The sequence below is a fragment of the Typopeltis vanoorti genome, chromosome 7 (genome assembly GCF_054136105.1).
Source record: "Typopeltis vanoorti isolate ZY-2024b chromosome 7, IOZ_Tvanoo_1.0, whole genome shotgun sequence".
NCBI classification, from domain to species: Eukaryota; Metazoa; Arthropoda; class Arachnida; order Uropygi; family Thelyphonidae; genus Typopeltis; species Typopeltis vanoorti.
In genome coordinates this window covers 74760023-74783728 of record NC_143555.1, presented here as the reverse complement: position 1 = coordinate 74783728, position 23706 = coordinate 74760023, and the positions used below count along the sequence as shown (strand labels likewise).

At 36.2% G+C, this 23706-nt stretch overlaps 1 protein-coding gene across 2 annotated transcripts in view; it reads right to left on the bottom strand.

Annotated features, from left to right (window-relative positions):
- Positions 1 to 17194, bottom strand: part of LOC150104786 (uncharacterized) — a 28902-nt gene extending 11708 nt beyond the window's left edge. The window contains exon 1 of one of the 2 annotated variants that reach the window (XM_090395964.1): positions 16973 to 17194. The gene's annotated coding sequence lies outside the window, so the exon portion shown is untranslated. The remainder of the gene's footprint in view (positions 1 to 16972) is intronic. The other variant, XM_090395965.1, reaches the window with a different exon arrangement.
- Between the last annotated feature and the right edge of the window lie 6512 nt (positions 17195 to 23706).

The following is a 23706-nucleotide window of genomic DNA, read 5'->3' as shown; positions in this document are numbered from 1 at the left end:
CTCACCTTCTTGTGGTATGACCTGCTTTCCCAAAGTAAGGGTTCTATTGACTGAGTATCACTGGTATAACCATAACATCTTAAGTTGCAGAAAATTCCAATGTTATACCCTATTTCTTACATGTGTTTAAATTTGGAGGAAGGCAAGTACAGAGGCTTAAGCAGCTATGAACTACCTATTACCAGGCTAGTAACCAGACATGGGGAATTTTATCTTATTTTTACAGTTACTAAAAAAGAATATTTGGATGAACTCTTCAGAAAATTACCCTGGCATGAAAATGGAAGCAAAATATGACGAGAAATGCAATTCGGAATAGAATGTATAAAGGAAGTCTGCTTGTCGACAGCTGAAACAAAAATTGCATGATCTCGTGAGGAGAACGTTAGCAATGTTCCTGGAAGTAATGTCACCCAGGCGACCAATGCAGCACTGCAGGGAAGCCTAGAATCCATGTGCTACTATCTCTAAAACTAAAAACCATTGTGAGGCAAATTTCAAAATTTGCCTCACAAAAAAACCATGTAAAAAAACAACAAAAAATGCCACATTAAGGATTCAAAGGGGATGGTGTGCAATATATGATCCTCTCAAGTAGGATCACATAGCCTCTCCTCCCCCAAACCAACTCTCACCTCCACGTGGTGACCACTGGAACCTGAGCAACCAAGTAGAAGACTAGGTACAAATATAGGTACAAATGGTGAAACAACATGCAATAAATATGGATACAGACTTAGGGATTTTTCTGCATATAATAACTTAAAAATTATTATTATTACTATTATTCAGGTCTCCATGGAGTCAAAAGACTCATAGTGGGAGGTCCTTTCTAGGAAACAAAGGCTATCAAGCCACTCCTTGAACTCATTGACCATTCTTGCTCTCACCACCCTATCAGGCAATACATTCCATAGTTCAACCCCCCCCTCCCCATGCAAAGAAACCACTCCTCACCCTCTTGCTCACAGCTTCCTTTCGCAACTTCCAGAAATAGCCCCTTGTCATCGCTCTTTCCCGCTGTTTCACCAAGCGAAAGAACTCCCCAGCGTCAACCCTGTGACTCCCTCTCAATGGTTTATAAGTCTCTCAATCATATCACCTCTCCTTCTTCTGCCTACCAAACTATGCAGTCCACATTCCCTCAGCTGTTATGTGCCTCTGTAGCCTTTCCACAGTTAATTTATCCGCTTCAAATCCTGGGGACCAAATCTGAGAACAATAATCTAAGTGTGGTTTGATCAGGGTCTTATACAATGGCACGATAATTCTTATCTCTGCAGGTCAGCATCCTTCTCAGTATTGCAGCAATCCTCTGGGTTACCTTCACCACCTCTGCAATATGTTCCTTGAATTTCAGGTTTCTATCAATCATCCCCACTCCTCAGATCTCGTTTCCCCTACTTCCTGCAGTACAGCTCCTCCAATCAAGTATGCAGTCTACCATCGATGTATCCCAAACTTCAAGACTTTACATTTCGCTGCATTAAATTACTAACACTTTTTTTTTTTCAAGCATAAAGACTCCCATAAATTCACTTGGGAAACAAGAAACCTAAAAAAGTATAAGAGAGTATATAATAGCTAATAGGAAAACAGCTAATATGATACTAGATAGCTGAGTATTTAGAAGTGTAGAAATAGAATCTGATCATTTTCTCTTACAAAGAAAATTAAGAATACCCCCAAAATGGCTTAAAATTAACCAAATCAGTGCTAAGAGAAATCTCCAGGTATCTTTTAAAGTTCAACTCTTACATGATAAAAGTAACAACTACTTTTATTCACAAAGAATAAATGGAAAACTAAAGCAAATAAAAGAAAAATTATAATATTGAGATAGAATGGAATAATTTAAAAAATGTATTAATAAATGCAGCAACAGAATACCTTGGAATCAAAGATAACAAACAAGCATATAAAATGCGAAATCACTAGAAGCATAAATTAATTATAAATACAAAAGAGCAATAGCAAAAAAAAAAAGCATGTCAAAAAATGAATAGAAAAACATGGGATAACTTCATGACAAAATTGGAAAGAAATCTTACAGTGAGGAGACCAAATACATACAAAATTCAATGGAATATATAAAAGGAAAAAGTGAAACTTGAAATAATCAAAGAGAAAACATGGCTGGACTTCTTCCATAACTAATGGCAAGATAGTAACAAATTTAAAACTGACATAACACTAACTACTAACTATACAGTGGAAGAAATACAGCAAAGCAAATTAGGAAAATACCCTGAAGAAGATGGAATAAATATAGAACTTATAAAATATGCTGGGATCCTATTCTTCAAATGACTTTTAAAATTATTTAACAATATCTGGCAGGAAAAAATCCCAGAAAGTTGGAATAAGGCAATTATCATCCCAATATATAAAAAAGGTGATAAGTGAAATTGTGAAAACAACACAGAAATAAGTCTTCTAAATACATGAATATTAATTTCAAAGCTTAAATCATATGTAGAAGAATTTTTGCAAAGAACAAAATGGCATTCGCAAAGGACAATCCTGCACTAATCCAGCTTTTACATTAAAAATCTTAATGGAGAAACATTACAAATACAACAAAGAAACACATACATAGCATTTGTAGACTACCAGAAAGCCTTCGACAGAGTCTTAAGGAATAAACTGTGGACCATGCTCAAGGATCTAAACATTCTGAATCAATTGCTTGCTGCAATAACTAATATGTATCAGAACAGCAAACAGCTGTAAAAATCAATGAAAAAGTTACAGAATGGAAATCAATATACATAGGGGGTCTGTAAAGGATGCCTAATGTCAGCACTGTTATTTAATATCTATATAGATGAAATAGTAAAGAAATGGAATGAAAATATAAAACTAGCATTTAAACTGGATTGTGGAACTGTACTTTTATTATTATTACGGGCGACTCCAAGGAATCCTTAGACTCATCGAGGGAAGCCCTAAACATCATGTCCATCACATGGAATGAAAATATAAAACTAGCATTTAAACTGGATTGTGGAACTGTACTTTTATTATTATTACGGGCGACTCCAAGGAATCCTTAGACTCATCGAGGGAAGCCCTAAACATCATGTCCATCACAACTATTCAACATTCACACAGTATCTATCATACCCTGCCTTGAACTCATTCACTGTCATAGCACCCACATCTCTGGCAGCTTATTCCACTCATTTACCACTGTAAAAGTAAAGAACCCAGCTCTAACACCCTTGCTAACCACACTCTTGCCCAGCTTCCATAGATGTCCCCTAGTTCTCCCACCACCAGTACTAATCTCAAAAATATCATCTGAATTAATCCTATAGAAACCCTTCAGCAATTTGAATGCCTCAATCATATCTCCCCTTTTCCACCTATCAACCAATTTCTGCAACCCACAAATCTTCAAACCTGTTTTCATAAGGTTCATTCCATAGACCTGCTATCATCTTGGTCACTCGCCTCTGGATCTTCTTGATACCCTTTTGTTTGTAGATGACCAAATAATCATAGCAAGAAATGGAGATGAACTCCAAACTCAATATATGCCTTAAACATAAGTGTAAAAAAATTGGAATACAAATATCAACAGACAAAACAAAAATCATGACTTTTAAAGGACCATTTCCAGTCAGAAGTAAAATCATAAGTGAAAATTTTAGAACAATTAACACATTCAAATACCTTAGATGGCCGTATCATATACAAAACAAGCTGGCACATCAAAATTTCAAATTTTCTAAAGATAATAGGAATGATTAATAAGATTTTAAAATCTAATCAAGTTCAAAAGCATACAAGAATAAGAGTTTATAAAGTTTAGGCAAGATCTTCCCTACTGTATGGAAATGAATAATGGACCAAGAAACCAGAGAAATGAAATTCCTGTGAAGGACAGCAGGCTATACTCTCTGGGACAAAATAAGAAGCACAGAAATATGTAAAGAACTAAAAAGAGACTCAGTAATGGGCAAAGTATATGAATACCGAAAGAAGTGGAGTAAACATATTAAAAGAATGGACAGTTCAAGATTACCTGAAAAAATACTTTGATAACACCCAGCTGGAGGATACAAAAATCAAGGACAACCAAGGAAAAGATGGAAAGAGACTGGAATAAGGCCAATGGGCCTAAATTCTCCCTCAAAGGAAGATGATATTACACATTAACCAATTAAAACCATCATTTTGAATTTTGGTTGAGAAGAATTGTGGAAGATAAGCTTGGTGAAGAACAAGCTGGATTCAGGCCAAATAGAGGCTGTCAGGATCAGATCTTCACATTACAACAAATAGTTGAGAAAGCATGGGAATATAACAAAGATCTATACTTAAGTTTTGTTGATCTGGAAAAGGCTTATGACAAGGTGCCAAGAGAGAAGCTCTCCAAAACGCTACAGTTATATGATGTCAATGGGGCATTATATCAAGCAATACTTAGTCTTTATTTGAGTTGTAAGTCAGTAGTTAGAATTGAAGGAAGTACAGGAAGATGGTTTAATGTTAAATCTGGTATGTGACAAGGATGTATATTGTCCCTTCTGTTATTGATTATTTATATGGATCACATTATGAAGGAAAGTGGTATTAAACCTGATATCAAAATTGGAGATGTTAATGTCTGCTCTTTGCTTTATGCAGATGATGTTATACTTCTAAATAAATCCGCTACAAGTCTGCAAGATTCCCTGACTAAATTGAATAACTGTTGTAATAGTTATGATATGAAGGTCAGCAATAAAAAGACAAAGACAATGAAAATAGGCAGAATCGTTGAAAATGTCAACTGTGTTGTCAATGGAGAACCTGTGGAACAAGTAAAACATTTCAGCTACTTAGGCATGATTTTTAGTGAAGATGGTAAATTAAATATGGAAATAGACAACAGAATCAACAACGCTAGAATGGTAGGAAGTCAACTGAATAAATTCATATGGAATAAGAGAGAAATTAGTCAGAACACTAAATTAGCTGTATACAAGACAGTGTTCAAAACCATTTTTAACTTATGGATCTGAGAGCTGGGTCAGAAGTAAAACACTTGACCAAAGACTAGAGACCGCAGATATGAGAGTCCTGAGAAAGATCAGAGGCGTGAACAGATGGCATCAATGGCAACATCATATTAAAAACGAGAATATTAGGAAAGAACTTGACATTGTCAGCATCCAGGAATGCGTTAACAGAGCTAACCTCAGGTGGTATGATCACTTAAATAGAATATAAGAAGCATGGGAATAAGGATGGTTTTAAAATTTGGGAAACAAAGATGGGATGTAGAATTGACGCTTGGTGGGGGTATATTGTTGGACGTGGAGGAAATAAGAGATCTTGGGATGATAGTCGATAAGGATCTGAAATTTAGGGGACACATTGCCAAAATTGTGAGGACAATAAAAAGAATTCTAGGAATGATGCAGAGGACACTGACTTGTAAAAGTAAGGGCATCTTGTTCCATTGTATAGTGCTTTGATTAGGCCACACATGGACTACTATGCACAAATTTTGGTCTGGTTTTCAAAAGGATGAAGAAATGTTGGAGAGGGTCCAGAGGTGAATGACTAAAGTAGATTCTGATCTCTGGAATGTTGAATATAAGGAAAGGTTGAGAAGATTCAATTTACAGAGTCTAGTGGATAGGAGGAAGAGGGGGGGGGGGGTTGATATGATAAAGACCTACATGTTAGTAAGGGGTTGTTATAGGATCAGTGTTGGAGAAGTTTTACAGAAAATGGTGAGAGATCAGGGGAGAACTAGAGGTCATTCCTGGAAGCTGAATAAGGAGGGTGTGAGCAAGGGAGTGAGAAGCAGGTTTTTTGCATGCAGAGTTGTGAGCGATTGGAATGTCTTGCCTGAGAGTGTGGTCTCTGCAGAGAATTTCGGTACGTTTAAGGCATGGTATGACAGAAGGCCCTCCTCGATGAGTCTATGACTCCATGGGGTCTTGAGATAATAACAATAATAATAATATTGTTAACTGGGTATCTCAATGGATTCCACTGCTTGAAGTCCATATTAACCATTACTCAAATATACCTATTATACCTTCCTCTCAATGCATCACCGTAGGAAGCCAAACTTAACTTTTATTCAAACAGTTGTAGATAGTTTCTGAGGTTGCTTGAGATTGTTGTTGATTTTTGCTTGAAATTGATTGTTGTCAAGTATGACAACAACGACAACAACAACAACCTCAGGCAACCCATTCCACTCATTCCCCACCTTCAATAAAAAATCTAAACTCACATTCCCAGTATCTACACTTTTATTCAACTTCCAATGATGTCCTCTTGTTCTTATCCTAACTACCATATATTAAAATTTCCACTACAATCATTCTATAAACCCATTCAGAAGCTTATGTTTCTATCACATTCCTCTCTTCCATCTAACAACTAATTTTGGTAATCCACATAATAGTAATAGCATTTAATTAATGTTAATTAAATTTAAAAACATTAATGGGCAACTTATATTTCTCCACATAACTCTTCAAAATCTAAGTTAGCATTTTTGAAAATGTTAACTCAGCTCTGTGAATCAACATTTTTATTTGCAGGCCTGTTTGAAAATGTCAGAGAGCTGGATTTTGCTCAGCCATCGGTTATAAGAGACAAAGTAGTAATCGTTCTTTATAAGACTTAGTCTGCATCTGTACTGCCATGCTTAGATTTAGTTGCTTTGGTTTCCAAGAGATGTGGAAGTGGTTTAGATGATTAAGAAGTTGCAAACCAATATGGTTTCCTTTGTGAAATGCTCTATATGCATTTATCTAGTCTTATCTAGTTCAGCCGTCACTGTATTATAAAACGTGAGCAAGTTACTGAGGCATGATCTATCCTACACAAAACCATTCTGTCCTCCATACACTATCCCATTTTCATCTATCCATTCCTGTATTTTGCTCTTGACTAATATCTCCAAAACCTTGACGATTCCTGATATGCTGATTAGTCGGTAATTTGCAACAGCAGTCATGGAACTTCCATTATGCAATGGAACCATTTTCTCCTCTTTCCACCCCCTCGGGACTAACCAAGAGCTGAGACTTAAATTATACAATATGGTCAAGGGAACTGACAATTTCTTTGCCGCTTCACGTAAGACTTAAGCTAGTATACCCGCCAATCCCACAGATGTATTTACATTAAGGTTCTGTAATTATACTATTCACCTCCATTTCATTCACATCAATTCCTGTATCAGCCATTTGTTCTCTCATTCCTGCAATATCACAGCCTGGATGATATACTCTTGCAAGGTGTTCGCTTAGTAATTCTACTATTTCAGTTGATTCAGTTGCCTCCCTGCCATCGTCATTCCTTAAAATCATTTTGCCGTATACATTTTTTCTTTTACTTGTAGCATATCGAAAGAACTGCTTGGGATTCACTTTAGCTTACATTGCTAATTTCCTTTCATAATCTGCTTTTGCTTTTCTTACCACACTAGTTACCCTTCTAGTCTGTGCTTTGTACTGTTGGTGTGTCTGCAGGTCACCTTTCTCCTTAAATTTCATCCACAATTGTTTCTTTTTTTTGCAGCTCAAGCTTAATGGTGTTATTCATCCATTTAACTCCCACTTGATTTACTCTCCAGACTCTAGGTATGCAGTCAGCCATTACCTCCCTCAAACGCTCCTTTACCACTTCCTATGCACTATCAACATCCAGCACTTGCAGTTTAACATGCCATGGCACTGATCCAAGCAATCTCCTAAGCTTGTCATACTTACCAGCCTGGTAATTCCACATTATGAAAACCACATCACATAAATGCCTTCCATTTTTGGCTTCACAAAGACAGGCCCTTTCTACAGCATGTTCCTTGACAGCTGTTAATGTTTCTGGATGCAGTGTCTAATTTCTGCATGAATGCTCTCCTGGAGCTTGTTTACCTAAAGGAAAAGGTGCACAAGCTCCAGACAATCTAACAGCTAAAAGAGAACATTTGTGCAAAAATGAGGGGTGCTACAGCCAGAAACATTAACAACTGTTAGGAACATTGCAGAAAAAGCCTAAACCTCAAAGTTCTGTATTTCATTATAACAAAAATAAATAAATAAATAATAAAAATAATTAACAAATAAAAAAGTTATTAAATGTCTACAAATTCTCTGCAGACACCACACACTCAAGCAATGCATTTTAATCATTCATCACTCTCCATGTAAAAAAAAAAAAAAACTGCTTCTTACTCCTTTGCTAAAGTCTTCCTTATACAGCTTCCAGGGATGGCATCTTGTTTGCCCTCACATCTGCCAACATTCCAGAGACCAGAAACCACCTCAGTCAATTGCTTCTACACACTTTCCAATATCTTTTCACCCTTTTGAAAATCAGGCGACCAAATCTGTGCACAGTAGTCCATATGTGGCCTAACAAGGTGTTATATATACAATGGACCCAAACTCTCCTTATTTCTACAAGTCAGTGTCATCTGCATCATTCCCAGAATTCATTGTGTTGTCCTCACACTTGTGGCAATGTATCCTTTAATTCATTGTGTAGAATTTATAGAGACCAAAACACTCATGTTGGTGTAATTACTTTACTTACAATTAAGCAAACAATGCTTGACATTTTGGCCTCTATATCGAGATCATCATCAGGAAAACATTCATTGCACAGGACACAAGTTACATGGCACTATACAAAAGTAAGCTAAATCTAAATGCTTTGTTAATCGTTTGCACTAGCCTGCCCTCTGGTGAAAAAAATTGTAAAAAATGCATATAATTAATTAACATTTATTACTTAATAATTAATAAATATAAAATTATTGGTCTTCTTTCCCATATGACTCATACTCAACACATGACCAAACCATCTCAACCTTCTTCCTGAATCTTTGGTCCTAAGTTCATGACTTTCACTGTTCCCCTAACATAGTAATTTCTCAGATGATCCTTGCTGATCACGCTACACATCCACCTAAGAATTCTCATCTCTGCTACCTCCATCCATGTTATTTTTCCTCAGGGCAACAGTTTCCATAGAATATACATCATAGCTGGTCTCACCACTGTCCTGTAAATTTTTCCCTTTAGATTAACTGGCATCTATCACATAGCACTCCAGCCATCACACACATACTCTCTCTCTCTCTAGTCTTGCATCCAGCTTGTATCCTGCATCTCACTTCCTTCTCAGCCTCTCCATCTTCTTTCACTGTTGAACCTACATACCTCTAGTCACTAATCTTCTTGATGACATTTCCTTGCATCTCCAGATCTATCCCTTGGCTGCCATTCGCATTGCAACACATGTACTCTCTCTCACTTCTGCTCAGCCTCATACCTCTCTCTCTCTCTCTTCCAGTACTCTCCTCCATCTTTCCAGTTTACCTGCCACTTCTCTTGATTCTGCACAATGTCATCTGTATACAACATTGCCCGAGGCATGTCTTCTCTCACCTCTTCCATTACCACCTCCATCACAATATTAAACAGAAACAGACTTAATGCTGACCCCCTGATCAAAACCAACTGTCACTTGAAAGCCTTCTGTCTCTCATAAGCAAGTCTGAACTCTTGTCTTCATATTTCTTCATATTTAGGGAGACCATAAGTAAGGAGATTCTTGTTTAACTTGTATATTAATGATATAGGTGAAGATTTGGATGGAGATATTCAGTTGTTTGAAGATGATGCAAAGTTGGGACGAACCATGAAGTGTAGTGTTGTGGCCTTACAGGAAGACTTGAATAGATTGAGTGATTGGGCAAAGAAATGGTGGGGGATGTGAGTTCATTGCAAAATGTAAAGTTTTAAAATTTGGAAAACAAAGATGGGATGCAGAATTTATGTTTGGTGAGAATATATTGTTGGAGGTAGAGGAAATAAGAGATCTGGGGGTGATAGTGGATAAGGATCTAAAATTTAGGGGACACATCGCCAAAATTGTGAAGACAACACAAAGGCTTCTGGGAATGATGCAGAGGACACTGACGTGTAGAAGTAGGGAGATTCTTGTTCCATTGTATAAGGCTTTGATTAGACCACACATGGACTATTGTGCCCAGATTTGGTCACCAGGTTTTCAGAAGGATGAAGAGATGTTGGAAAGGGTCCAAAGGAGACTGACCTCTGGAATGTCAAGCGTGAGGAAAGATTGAGAAGATGTAATTTGCAGAGTCTGGTGGACATGAGGAAGAGGGGAGATATGATAGAGACCTACAAGTTGGTAAGGGGTTGTTATAAGATCAATGCTGGAGAATAGTGGGAGATCAGGGGAGAACCAGAGGTCATCCCTGGAAACTGTATAAAGAGGGTGTGAGAGGCAAGTTCTTTTCAAGCAGAGTTGTGAATGATTGGAATGCCTTGCCTGGGTATGATGAGCTGTGTGTGTGTGTGAGAGAGAGAGAGAGAGAGAGAGAGAGACCTCCCAGATGAGTCTTTGACTCCATGAGGTATTGGGATGATAATAATAATAATTTCTCCGGTAGCTTCTTCTCTCTCAGACATCTCCAGACTTCTAGCCTTGGCACTATCATACACTTTCTCCAGATCAACAAACACCAGATGTAGTTCCCATTGTTTCTCTTGACACTTTTCCCATAATCTGCTGTAACCCAAAGATAGCATCCTTCGTCAATCAACCAGGCATGAAGCCAAACAGCTCCATTGCAATTTCCATCTCCTTCCTCTGTCTTCCATCAAGAAACCTTTCTAGAATTTTCATTGTGTGGAACATCAACTTTATTCCTCTGTAATTCTTACACTCTTGTGCATCCCCTTTACCCTTACAAACAGGGACAAGAGTACTTTCCCTCCACTCCTCAGGCATTTCTTCCTGTTGGCAAACTTTTATGAACTGATCCCACAGCAAGTCAATGCCCTCTTCCCCTAGTGCCTTCCATGCCTCCACTGGGATCCTGTTAGGGCCCACCGATTTTCTATTCTTCATCCTCTTTAAAGCCTCCTCAACTTCCACTCTATTGATGTTCTACACCATCCACTGATAAGCCTGCCCATCTTCTCTGTGAGCCTCATGTTTTCCTCATTCAGAAGCACTTCAAAGCATATTCTCTATCTGTATCTTAGATCCACATTCCTCCTTATTACTCTTCCTTTGGAGTGCTTGATCTGCCTCACATGTAAGATGTCCTCTGATGCCTTATTTCTACGTTTGAGCATTACTTTATGGTCATCTAATTGACCATAAAGATCAAAAATATAAAACATTGGTAATAATGATTAAAATTTGTTAATTAATTATTTTTATATATTTTTTTATTTTTTACCAGAGGTCAGGCTTTGTAAACAATTAACAAATCATTTAGATTTAGCATACTTTTGTGCAGTGTGATGTAGCTTGTGTCCTGTGCATATGTATCGATCATAAAAGAAATGAAATTATGAAAGAATTAAAACAGGAAGCAGTAACAGAAAAAAAATATAAACATAAATGGATGGAACACGTCGAGGGAATGAAAACAGAAAGATTACCAAAACAAGCCTTAAATTACAAACCATTAGAAAAATGAAAACCAGGACTTCCTCTAAAGTGATTCAACAATGACTTCTAAGGTCGGAACAGGCTACTCTAAGCCCATATCCTTGAAAAGTATGATGATAATGCATATGTATGTTTTCCTGATGACTTCAGAGGTTGAAGCATTGAATATTTGCTTAACTATATATAAAGTAATTACTCCAACATCAGCGTTTTTGTCTCTATAAATTCTAAACAATGAATGCTGACCACTGTGTAACCTTGATAAAGGTTATCAACTTAATAAAAGTTGAGCTCTCAGATATGAACTACAGACAAAAATACACAAACATTATTCAAGAAAAAATGAAAGAGTTTGAGAACAGGAACAAACCTTGGAGATTCAGTGGCAAGATTTGAAGAAATCACTGACTGATTCAACCAGAGAGGAATGTGGTGAGGTTGTCTGCAAGATTAGAAAAATATGGTAGACACAGGAAGTTAAAGAGGCAGTGAAGGAAAAGAAGAAAGTATATCAAAAGTTCCTGTGAAATAAGTCAGCTTGTGCTCTTAGAGAATACAGAAACAAATGTAAGAAAGCTAAACAAAAGTCATGAGAAGACTTTGGTAAGAACATAAACATAAATATCAAAGTGGCAAGATATTCTGGATGTTGTTGAAGAAGCTCAAAAATGGAGGAAAGAGTGCCTGTAAAAGGAATTAGAGATGATAAAGGTGACATGGAAACTGGAGAAAAAGATATCCTTAAAGTATAGAGTAATTACTTCAAAAAAATTGCTAAATGAAATGTGGAAAGGCAGCAAGAGTAGATGATATTCAACCAGAAATGCTCAAGTATAGAGGTATAAAAGTCTTGCAGTGGTTGCACTGCATAGTTCAGAGGGCCTGGACAGAGGGATGAATTCTGAATGATTGGAGTAGAGCTCTCATAGTAATATATATAAAAAGGGAAATAAAACTGAACAGGAGAATTACAGAGGTTTCCCTATTGAGTGTTCCTGGTAAGATTTATGCAAGTATACTTGAAAAATGCTTGAGAAGGATTGTGGAAGAAAAGTTTGGTGAAAAACAAGCTGGATTTAGGCCAAATAGACGCTGTCAGGATTAGATCTTCACTCTACAACAAACAGCTGAGAAATCATGGGAATATAACAAAGATCTGTATTTAAGTTTTGTCGATCTGGAAAAGGCATAGACAAGGTGCCAAGAGAGAAGCTATTCAAAACACTACAGTTGTATGGTGTCAATGGAGAATTATATCAAGCAATACCTAGTCTTTATTTGAGTTGTAAGTCAGCAGTTAGAATCGAAGGAAGTACAGGAATATGGTTTAATGTTAAATTAGACAAGGATGGACATTATCCCCTTTGTTATTCTTTATCTATATGAATCACATTATGAAGGAAAGTAGTATTAAACCTAATTTCCTAATTGGAGATGTTAATGTCGGCGCTTTGTTTTATACAGGTGATGTTATACTTTAAATAAATGTGCTACAAGTCTGCGAGATTTCCTGACTAAATTGAATGATTGTTGTAATAGATATGGTATGAAGGTCAGCAATAACAAGACAAAAACAATGAAAACAGGCAAAAACACTGAAAATATCAGCTGAATTGTGAATGGAGAACCAATAGAACAAGTGAAACATTTCGGCTACTTAGGCATGATTTTTAGCAAAGATTATTATTACAGGCGACTCCAAGGAGTCCTTAGACTCATTGAGGGAGGCCCTAAACATCATGTCCATCACAAGTATTCAACATTCACACAGTATCTATCAACCTTTGCCTTGAACTCATTCACCGTCATAGCACCCACAACAGACTGGCAGCTTATTCCACTTATTCACCACTCTAAAAGTAAAAAACTCAGCTCTAACAACCTTACTAACCACACTCTTGCCCAGCTTCCATGGATGTCCCCCTAGTCCTCCCACCACCAGTCCTGTTCTCAAAAATACCCTCTGAATCTCAAAAGATGGTAAATTAAATATGGAAATAGACAACAGAAGCAACAAAGTTGATATGGTAGGAAGTCAGTTGAATAAATTTATATGGAATATGGGAAAAATTAGTCAAAAGACTAATTAGTTGTATACAAGCCAGTGTTGAAACCAATTTTAACTTATGGATCTGAGAGCTGGGTCAGAAGTAAAACACTTGACCAAAGACTTGAAACTGCAGATATGAGAGTCCTGAGAAAGTTTAGGGGGCATGAACAGATGGCATGAATGGCAATATCATATTAAAAACGAGGATATTAGGAAACAACTTGACATTGTCAGTATACAGGAATGCGTTAGCAGAGCCAATCTCAGGTAGTATGGTCACTTAAACAGAATGGGAGAGGAAAGATTAGCAAAAAACAAGATTTTTCGGCCAGGTTAGCAGGAAAATGACCCAGAGGAAAACCAAGATAAATTGCCTTAGAAAATAAAATACAAGTTCTGATAATGTTGGAATCTTGACAGGTAACAGACTGAGTTGGAGGAAAATTGTAGATAGGAAGTTAATAATTATGTAAATTTTTTATGTAGTATTATCATATCCTGCACGCCCCCCTTGAGGGTACATGGCAGGAATTTGATGATGATACTTTGAAACACGAATTAACATCCAAACTCCCACACCCATTCACTCAATCTATTGAAGTCCTTTGTAAAGCCACAACATCTGTTCTCTACTGTACATAGCTCTTCTCAACTTTGCATCATTTGAAAGTTTTTTGCAAACCTACCCATTCAAATCTTCCCCAATAACGTACAGTTTAAACAGAATGGCCCTAAAACAGACTTCTGAGGCAAACACCCCTAGTGACTTTGCTCTTCTGGGATAATGCTCCCATACATAACATGTTAATACTTATCAGATAGCCAATCTCCAATCCAATCTATCCCTATCTGCTCTAGTTTGACTATCATCTTATGTGGTAATCAGGGCTGGCCATCTCGGGAGTGCAGTGGGTGCAATGCACCCAGGCCCCACAATCGAGTGGGCACAGTCGGTACACATTTGTGGAAACGTATTATATTTCGAATGTGTTTTTTTTTTTTTTGTTTTCCCGTGCCAAAATCATTTGCAGGTAAGAGACTTTACAATACGTTTATTTCGAATCCTTTAATTTTTACCTTTTAAAAATATTTTAGAGCCCCAAAAGGGTCCCTTTATGGAGAAGGCCGGTCCTGGTGGCAATCTATCAAAAAGCCTTTGCAAAATCTAAATAGACTACTGTGTATTCATCTCCTTTGTACACTGTAGCTGTCACCTTATTGTACGAAGTACATTTCAAAAACATGATCTTCTGTTAGCAAATCCATGCCATCCATCAAAGATAATACCACTACTATCAACTCATTTCTGGATGCTGGTTCTCACTAACCTCTCCAACACTTGACATACAGACTGGACTACAATTTGAAGCTTGAGTTCTGTCATGTCCTTTATGAAGCAATGCAATCCTGCCTTCTTTCAACTCCTTTGGAAGTGGACTTGTAAGACTCATATTAAACAAGTTTGCTTGTGATGCAAAACTGGGGAGAGCAATAGTAGATAAAGGTAATGTAGATATCATCATTATGCTTGTCAAGGATTTAGGCCTAGAGTGGCCTGTTTTGGCCTTAGAAGTCATCACTGAATCTCTTTAGAAGACATCCTGGTTTTCTTTTTTCAGATATCCTGCAGGATTATTTAAATAAATGGCAGTGTGGTCAAAGGACAACAGTTGTCAATATATGTTGTCAACAGTTGTCAAAATAATTTTAATGCTTCAAAATGTAAGGTAATGTATTTCAAGATGAAAAGATTACATACTTCGTATCAAACTGATGGTACTGGATTACAGGAAATTGATGAAAATAGAGATCAGGGTACGATGAAAACAAGAATTTGAAGTTCAGAGGGCATACTGCAAATGCTGACAAAAATAGCACCAAGGATTACTTAGATGTTGAAGAGCACACTGACAGATAGGGATTCAGCTACATCTTGACCACTGTGAAACAGATTTGATCACCCAGATTTCTTGGGGGAAAAGACGTTATGGAGAGAGGATTCAGAGACAAGCTAGTGACAGGTCTGTGAAATTCTCCCTATGAGGACAGACTGGAGGTGTGTGGGTTGCAGAGTTTAATTGACAAGTGGAGGAGACAGGACATGATAGAAACTTATGTTACTGAAGGGATTTGTAAGATTCACACAAAAGAAAATTTTCAATACACAAGAGTAGGGAGAACAACAGGCCACTCCTGCAATTTGTAAGAGCATAGTTAATAAGGGTGTACAGACTAGATTCTTTGCTTGGAGAGCGGTAAATGAGTGGAATGGATTTCTAGAAGTAGTTGTGAGTTATCCAAGGGCGAATAAGTTTAAGGAGAAGTATGATACTGTGTGAATAATGGTTAGTGTAGGTCTCTCATGATGAGTTAACTCAATAAAAGATGACCAATATAATAATCATAAATGGGACATTATATGGAGCACTTTCTATCCTGTAATGAAGATATTAGTCAGAAGTCAGATTTGAAGAATGTACAGGAGAATGATGTAAAATCACTTAAAGATATGTAATGACAGATGGTGACTATTTCTACAAATAATCAATGAAAACAGTTATTGCAATTAAAAGAACTTTGCATTTTTAAGAGCTAGTGGCACTACAATGGCTCTTAAAATAGCGGAACAGATACCTATCATGCTGAATAGATATTACAGTATCTGTTCAGCAGATGCTATAATTTATCTAGAACAAGTTTTTAAAAGATTTCTAAGAAGTTTACTGAAGCTTCAAAATCAGAAGACTTCTTAATAATCGTGGAACTCTGATACCATAACACATCTTAACTTGTGACCTATCCAATTTCTGACTTTTTTCTGAAAGCAAGATATAGCCAAAATTTGCATGTGTGTGTGGGGGGGGGGGAACACAAAATGAAGATGCATATCATCTGGTCAAAATTAAAAAAAAAAGAGAGCAGAAGCTGCATATGGATACTGTATATATAACCAAAAATAATAGAAAACTAAAATGTGAAAGAAAAAAAGGTCTAACTTTTTGATTACAATGAAAAATTCATGAACTTCACTTTCCTGCCTACACAAATAATGTGTAGGCAGGAAAGTGAAATGCATGAAAAACTAACATTCACAGAAATTATGTTAGTTACGAATGAATATATATATATATATATATATATATATATATATATATATATGTGTGTGTGTGTGTGTGTGTGTGTGTGTGTGTGTGTGCACCTTGAATATTTTAAAAATATATACAGCCTAAAAAAATTAATCATAAATAAGAATTTGCTCAATTTACACACATAGAAAATTAACAAGAAATTAAAATTTATGCTAAGAAACAGGATAGTTCTTAGTTCTGTAGTACACAAACAGCATGGGCGTTATTTAATTTGCACATTACTGAAATCTTTTTACAAAGAGCAAATAACCACATTAGCATACAGCAAACAAAGAATTTGTTATGAAATTTCTTCATGCACAAGAAGTCACACACTGACCATATAAATGCTTATAATTTTTTCTTCTGCTAAATTAGAATACAGATATAAATTAATGAAATGAAGAATAAACATTGATATCGCACGGCTAAGTAACTGTAAAAAGGGCAATCACTATACAACTATGGCATATATGATATTATTATTATCTATTATTTCGTGACACCTCCAAGGAGTCTTAAAGATTCATCGAAGGAGGGCACCTACTCTACAACTCTTCGTCACCACCACTTAATCAACCAACTACAGCGAAACTGCCACTACCAATGCCATCTACTGCCCACCACCACTCTAGTAATTTTTCTCTATAAATAGCATGTGTTCTGAAGACTGATTTATCTGTATGTGGGATGAAAACCCAGGTTTCTGACAAAAAAAAAAAAAAAAAAACCTGCTCCCTCCATATGAGATCAGCTAACTCACCTTCAATTGAAAAAAGCCCATATAAAGATTTTTCTTTTTTTATCTAGTTCAAGTGATATATATATATATTTATAAAAATAAATTTAACTGACTAGAACCCGAGAAAGTATAACAAAAACCTTTAATACATCACAACTAGTTTCATCGGTGATCCGACTTCTTCAGGTGAGAAATAAAAACATAAGACATAAAATAACACGGTAAAAAATGAACTTTACAGCTTAATAAAAGGCAGAGTAATAACAGTCATATTTGAATAGGTGACCGCGTGCTACCGTTGGCATGAGTAGAATGTGTGCGACAGCTAATTTTTGAGCACCAGTACTGGATTACTGCGCTATGGGAATCGGGTAAATTGTAGCTAAGATTATTGTTTAAATGTGAAGGGTCCAGAACTATGTCTTTTGATTCGATGATTCTTCTTTCGAATTCATCCTTGCAAATATATAAATTAGTAGTGCGTTCCCAATCAACTTGATGTGGCTGTTCTTCAAGGTTAGAGTTTGCCGAGAAAAGGACATGATTGGAAAGGGCGCTCGCTCGTGCTCTACTGTAGGAGATGTCACGTCTATGTTCCTCAAGACGAAGTGAAACAGATTTGTCTGTCTGGCCAAAATAAGGTCGACCACAGTTGCACAAAACTTTATAAAGACCAGGAAAATGCAGATGGTTGTGTTTTGGTTTTGGTCGACTCAGAAAAGAACGAAGTTTTGGCAGCGTAGTATAGTCGGTCTTTATGTTGAATTTTTTCAGAATCTTAGCTAGTTTTGGGGTAAGAGTGCTGATAAAAGGCAACTGTATATGAGTGATAGGGTTGGAGTCATCTTCTTGTCGAGGATGTTGGCGTGGTTTCAAGCGTTTAGTGATGTTACGAGACGAATATCCATTATTTAAGAAGGTGTTTTTCAGGAAGTTAAGCTCTGTTTGAAGGTCTTCTTCTGTGGAAATGAGACATCTTGCTCGATGGGCGAGGGTGGAGATGATGCCCAGTTTCTGAGGTGGGAAGTGATGAGAAGAACCATGTAAATATCTATCAGTGTGGGTGGTTTTTCGAAAAATTGAAAATTTAAGACAGTCAGGAAATCTACTGATCTTTAGATCCAAGAAGTGGAGAACGCCGTTAACCTCTAGTTCAGATGTGAATTTAATGTTTTGATGTTGGTTATTTAAATGGTTTAGGAAGTTTTGCAGTTCCTCTAAACTATATCCAGTACTGGCGCTCAAAAATTAGCTGTCGCACACATTCTACTCATGCCAACGGTAGCACGCGGTCACCTATTCAAATATGACTGTTATTATTCTGCTTTTTATTAAGCTGTAAAGTTCATTTTTTACCGTGTTATTTTATGTCTTATGTTTTTATTTCTCACCTGAAGAAGTCGGATCACCGATGAAACTAGTTGTGATGTATTAAAGGTTTTTGTTATACTTTCTCGGGTTCTAGTCAGTTAAATTTATTTTCATAAATGTATACATCCCGAGTAAATCTTAATTTCAACAATATATATATATATATATATATATATATATATATATATATGTATCATAGTATGCCTCCCATGGGAATAACTCCATTTCTACCATCCACAGCACTCCATCATCCTTTTTTATTGTTTTCTATCTTTGCAAAAAAATCATACCCGATGTCATCCTCATCCAACCATGTGTCATTTATTCCAACAATTTTGGGATGAACAAAATTAATAAAACAATTTCATCCCCCCGCCACCACTTGTTTCTGATACTTCTAGCATTTGTATATAATAATAATTCATTTCTGGATCTATAACAAGTATAACTGATACCACTTATTAGATGTGACTTCTCCATACCTTCCTCGAGCCATTCCTCTTTCTCTTATGCATCCTAGAACTTTCCATACACTACTCTTTGATGACTAACTGATAACCATCCACTTATCCATTCACCAACCAAACATTCATCCTTACTTGCTTTAGTATATTTCACAGATTCCCATGCAGTATTCGGTCAAATGATTTAGTAAAGCCACAGAACATCACACCACAGGCATTTCTTTTATCCAACTCTAGCATCACTGCTATAGAAACCAGAAATAAATAGAAGTAAATTGTTATGGTAAGAGTCCTCAAAGAAGTATCAAATTATTATCCATCCATTCTTGAATTTTGGCTGTCACAACCTTTCCCAAAACCTTAACCGCCACTCCTGAAATGGTTAACAGATCTATAACTTTCAATCTCTGCTTCAGATTCACTTTTACATAATGGAACTATCATACCTTCCTTCCACTCTCTTAGGACTCTGCTGGAGCTGAAGCTTAAACAGAGTAGTCAATATATAATTACATTTCTTCTAATCTTTATTTTATATTATAATTTATTATAATATTTACGTCTGCTTTATTTTATCCATTCAAGAAAAGGTGGAGCTGAAGCTTAAACAGACTAGTCAATATATAATTACATTTCTTCTAATCTTTATTTTATGTTATAATTTATTATAATATTTACGTCTACTTTATTTTATCCATTCAAGAAAAGGTAGGATTTTCTGGATTACACCGCAAAAATTAGGTATCCATGATTTATATCAGAGATACTGAAGAAATAAAGGTGACATGACAAAAACATTCAGGTTACTAAAAAAGTTTCATGGAATGGAGGTAGGGGAAATTTTTCGGTATATGATAGTTGGTGATAGAACAAGGAGTCATCGTCGGAAGCTGAGTAAAGTTTCACTTGGCAAAGATGTGAGGTCTAGATTTTATCCATGCAAGTGTGAATGAGCGGGATGGGTTGACTGAGGTGGACTTCAGCTCTTTGTCGGTGAATTTAGGAGAGGTATGACAGTTACAGTGTTAATAACAGTTTGCTTCTTTCTCCCATGGTGTTCGTGGTCCTCCCACGATCCCCATTAGCAATAACAACAACAATAATAGTAATGCTTTCAAACCAATAGGGCATTATTAACAGACTAACTGACAATGTTCATATGTCGTGCGTCGACATGCCTTTGCGTTAATTACACTAGACAAAGAAATTGCGTTTTTATTTATGTAGTTTACCCATAAGTGAGTAAACAAAGTGCTAATGAGAAATAATTTCGCGGTCAATTAATGTGTCCTATTTTACTTGCTCATCATATTCTAATCAATGAAGTAAGAAATTATGTTGAAAATAAGACTTCAACGCGAAACGAATAACTCATATCAAGATCTTTCAATTCAGGCAAAGTCAAGACAAACATACCAATGTAAATTCTTTTCAATATATTTCGTTTTCAAACCGCTAAGAGTGATTTTACACAGATACCACGCAACAGAGGCGTTGATATTTTTACTCTTGATTTACCACAGCATACAAAACCTACAAATGCAGTACACATTTTTTACATTTAATAATAATAATTTAAATTTCAGGTACAGCGCATGAAAGCGTTATCCGTTACGAAAGACGTTTTACTTGTAACAACTTGTCTCACTCTCATTAAAATTCTCGAACTTATCCAAGAAGCGTTCGACAATTAGTATAATTAAAAAAAAAAAAAAAAAAACGTGCATTATTATTATTATTAACAACGAGACGGGAATGGGCAGTAATTTAGAGGAAGTTGCAACTAAAATGCATGCAGCAAATTAAAAATACCAAGAAATTATATAATTTGTTTAATCTTTTATCCTAGTGTAAACAAACAAAGTTTGCGCCTGAAGTATTTTCAGGACTGAGGCAACTCGTATATAGAAGCTAACGACTTCACATCACTTGCCTTGGTATAAATGCATAATAAAATGCATGCAGAATTAGTAAAACATGTGTGCATTCTTGTTCAATCTTTTATCTATAAACATACAGAGTTTGCGAATGAAGTATGTTCATGACATGGTCTTCAATAAATGTCGAAACCGGTCTGGGTAGCAACCTTTTCCCAATGTCCATTTTATAGTACCCTGTTACAACATCTGATTCACAATCAGATGTTGTAACTGGAATCCAGTATAAAGGGTATAGTATATTTTGGACTAGCACCAGATATAGGAAAGTACTACTAATAATATCAAATGACTTCAGTCCGGTTAGGGTAGAAACGCATGAAAGGAATAACGAGAATAAACTTCCATGTAACAGTGAGTTTTAAGTAAAGCCAACTGTGTGGAGTGGAGGCAAACAGAATGAACTTTGTGGTGGGGTGTTGGCAGGCAGATCAATTGCCGTGCAAGATGATATACATCGCTAAATTGCCCTGATGAATGCTAAATGAGTGATCATTATTATTATTATTATTATCATTATTACATGACACCCTCTAGGGAGTCCAAAGACTCATTGAGGGAGGGCACCTGCTCTACAGCTCTGTCCCCGCCAACTACAACTGACCGCAGTTACACCAACGCCATCTACCGCCCACCACCACTAATAGCATTTTCACAGACATCCATGCCCACGGCGAGATTCGAACCCGCTGATTTTTGGAGACTGAGTGGGAAGTTCAATCTCCACTGGTACCCAATCAGAGACAGATGGCCCAAGGCTATCACTAATTAAGCGGTGCGCAGTGAAGAGAGACGGCTCAAATGTGCCGCCATCTCGTGGTCCCTAACCCTAACACAATATATTTAATGTCTGAAATAATGTGGGTTCTACGGTCGATTTTCTTGAGTTTACAGGACGAAAAACCCGAGTTTCCGGGAGGAAAAACCTGCTTGCCCGTGCCAGAGATCGACTAACTCGGGAACCGGTCGAAAAAAGGCTTAGAAAAATTTCCTCTATATATATATATATATATATATATATGAAAGCACTGCGGCTAGTGAGATCCACAAGCAGAAGAAAGATGGTATAAGGAATTAAGATTTTGGCGAAATTGGTTTAGAGACTAGATTCGAACCCAAGTCTTTCGTTGTGCGGTCAAGCATGGTAGAGTGAGCTACATAGGCTTTTATCATTATTATTATCATCATCATCATATATATATATATATATATATATATATATATATATATATATATATATATATATATATATATATATATATATATATATATATATATATATATATATATATATATATATATATATATATATATATATATATATATATATATATATATATATGTATATATATATATATATATGGAAACTTGTGGCAGTACTTCAGGTGACCGTATATTCATCCATAGCATTTTTGTTGATATTCCTAGCAAACTGGTGACTGGGGAAAACTGGTGACCTTAATTGGCCTACTATACAAAGGTGATTGACAGTGAAATATGGCTGTCATAAGATTACAGGAACAGAAGTAGTGGATATATTACTTTTTTTCACAGGACAGAAAGGAGAAAAATGGTTTTCGATAGTTATTATGACAGCTCACTCTCAGAATGCGAATGGAAATGGCTTTGAGAGCACTTGGTGTAAGAGGAGGTAAATTGGACTAAATATTTAGTAGGATGCTGCTGTGGATCATTTTATCTATAGGGTGACGAGCAGAGCAGGAAATGTTTAACATATTACTTCTTAAGTTGAACTGGTTGATAATTCTGGTTGATAATAAATGTCCTAATACCATCAGGCTAAGAGAACTAGGACAAAGTGTTTGAGTGATATTCATAAAGAATTTTATTCTCCCTTACATATCTTTCTTGCTTCTGGTTGGTGTACTTCATAATGATGTAAAGTTGACTTGGAATGAAAGGAAATTACATAGGCTTGAAAAATCTTAAACAAAAAGGATCTAATGTATAATTACAAGCTGATTATAACAGTTTAAACCATACGGTATCAACAACACAGCTGGAGGAATTTGAAAATTAAGAGGAAAGTCGTGCATGAAAGCTGGTTAAGAAATATTGTCAGCAGTTATAGCAAACTGTGTAAATAAACGAAAGAAATTTTATTTTTATTTATTAAAACGGATGGCTAAGGAAATCAAGCAGGAATATGAAGATCAAGCTAGAATTTAATGATTAATATATATATAGTAAAGAAGGATAGATTAGAATATGAAAGTAACATACAGTCCCAAGAAATGTTTTCCTTATGTGGTCCACAGGAGGAAAACGATTCTGTATCAGACGCAAAATTGATGGAGAAGATGGTCTCCGAATTAATACAGAAAATAGTACACTTATATAATAAATAATTTAGTACCATATTTCATTCTGGCAAAGGCGGTTTTATTCCTTGGTAATGGGCATGGTTAAAGGATTGTAAGTGAATGTATTTAGAATGCTAAATGCTCTAGATATCAGCAATACTAGGAACTGATGATTTACTCCATTTTAATGGAAGAGTGCTAAGGAACTAACAATGTCATTGATTGATCATGGTTGT